Source organism: Carassius auratus, unplaced genomic scaffold (genome assembly GCF_003368295.1).
Source record: "Carassius auratus strain Wakin unplaced genomic scaffold, ASM336829v1 scaf_tig00005817, whole genome shotgun sequence".
Lineage (NCBI taxonomy): Eukaryota > Metazoa > Chordata > Actinopteri > Cypriniformes > Cyprinidae > Carassius > Carassius auratus.
Window position 1 is genome coordinate 167,549 of NW_020523700.1, and position 2,050 is coordinate 169,598.

Here is a 2,050-nt window from a genome sequence, read left to right on the forward strand (position 1 = left end):
GGGGTTGGCGGTAACTCCAGCCCGCCGGAGCTCCGAGAGCACCCTCCGCAGACGATCCAGATGTTCGTCCCACGCCTCGGAGTGGACCACGACGTCATCCAGGTAGGCGGCCGCGTAAGCTTGGTGAGGCCGCAGGAGGATGTCCATCATCCGCTGGAACGTCGCGGGGGCCCCATGTAGGCCGAAGGGAAGGGTCCGGTACTGCCAGTGGCCACTGGGGGTGGAGAAGGCGGTTTTCGGCTTGGCGGCCTCGGAGAGCGGTACCTGCCAATAGCCCTTGGTTAGGTCTAGGGTGCTGATATACCGGGCCCTTCCTAGCCGGTCCAGCAGTTCGTCCACCCGAGGCATGGGGTACCCGTCGAATTCGGAGACTTTGTTCAGGCGGCGGAAGTCGTTACAAAAGCGGAGGGTGCCATCCGGCTTTGGGACCATCACAATGGGGCTGGACCACGGACTCCGGGATGGTTCTATTACCCCCAACTTTAGCATCTGTTGGACCTCTTCCTCAATAGCCTGCCGACGAGCCTCCGGGACTCGGTAGGGCCGTTGCCTAACGACGACTCCTGGGGGCGTCCGGATATGGTGTTGAAGCACGTTGGTCTGCCCGGGCTGAGAGGAGAACACATCCTGGAACTGACTGACCAGGTGCTGCAGCTCCGTCTTCTGGGCAGCCGAAAGGTGGGGGTTGATATCCACAACCACGGGCTCGGTGAGGCTTAGGGCAGCTACTTGGTCCCGGGTCCCCACCCATTTCTTTAGGAGGTTGACGTGGTAGAGTTGCTCCGCCTGCCGTCATCCCGGCTGTCTCAGGCGGTAAGTGACCGGTCCAACCCTCTCGACGACCGAGTAGGGCCCCTTCCAGGAGGCCAGAAATTTGCAGGCGGAGCTGGGGACCAGGACCATGACGCGGTCTCCCGGTTGGAACTCCCGTGGCTGGGCTGTCCGGTCATAATGACGTTGCTGCGCTTGTTGGGCCCTGGTGAGGTGTTCCCGGACTAACGGCATCACTCGGTCGATCCGTTCCCTCATTTGCCGGACATGTTCGATGACGGTACGATGCGGGGCCGGCTGCTGCTCCCACGCTTCCCGGGCCACGTCCAAGAGGCCCCGGGGTTGACGGCCAAACAGGAGCTCGAAGGGGGTGAAGCCAGTTGAGGCCTGGGGAACTTCGCGGATCTCGAAGAGCACGTAGGGGATCATGAGGTCCCAATCCCGCTTGTCCTCCGCCGCCACACGTCTGAGCATTTGCTTGAGAGTCTGGTTAAATCTCTCTACGAGGCCATCAGTCTGGGGGTGATAAACAGTGGTCCTCAACTGCTTCACCCGCAGCAGCCGGCAGAGGTCAGCCATTAGCCGGGACATAAAGGGGGTTCCCTGGTCAGTCAGGATCTCTGAGGGGAGGCCGACTCGGCTGGCCAGCAGAAACAGCTCCTGGGCGATGGACTTTGCGGTGGCCTTCCGCAGGGGGACTGCTTCTGGGTACCGGGTGGCATAGTCGACGATGACCAGGATGTGCTCATGCCCTCGGGCAGACTTCGGCAACGGCCCCACTATGTCCATTCCAATCCGCTCGAAGGGCACCTCGATGATAGGCAGCGGGATGAGCGGGCTGGGGGGAGGAGTCCGGGGCGACGTGGCCTGACAGGTCGGGCAGGCCTGGCAGAACCGCTTTACCTCGGCGTCCAGGCCCGGCCAATGGAAACGATCGCGGATGCGTTGGGCAGTATTGGCTGCCGCGAGGTGTCCTGCCATGGGGTGGGAATGGGCCAGCTCCAGAATGGTCTCGGTCTTGGCACGAGGCACAACTAGTAACTTTTTCTCCTCCCCCCTAGGCTGGGCGACACAATACAGCAGGCCATTCTCTACGACAAAATGTGGGAGAGGGTGGGGCCGGGGGAGGACGTCCTCTCCATCCACGACTCGCACCTGGCTCCAACAGTGCTTGAGTCGGTCGTCCTCCCGCTGTTCCTTGGCGAAAGAGCCCCCTCCAGCGGCCTGTTGGTAGACATCATAAAACAGATTAGTAGATTGGGAGGGGGCCTCACCTTCT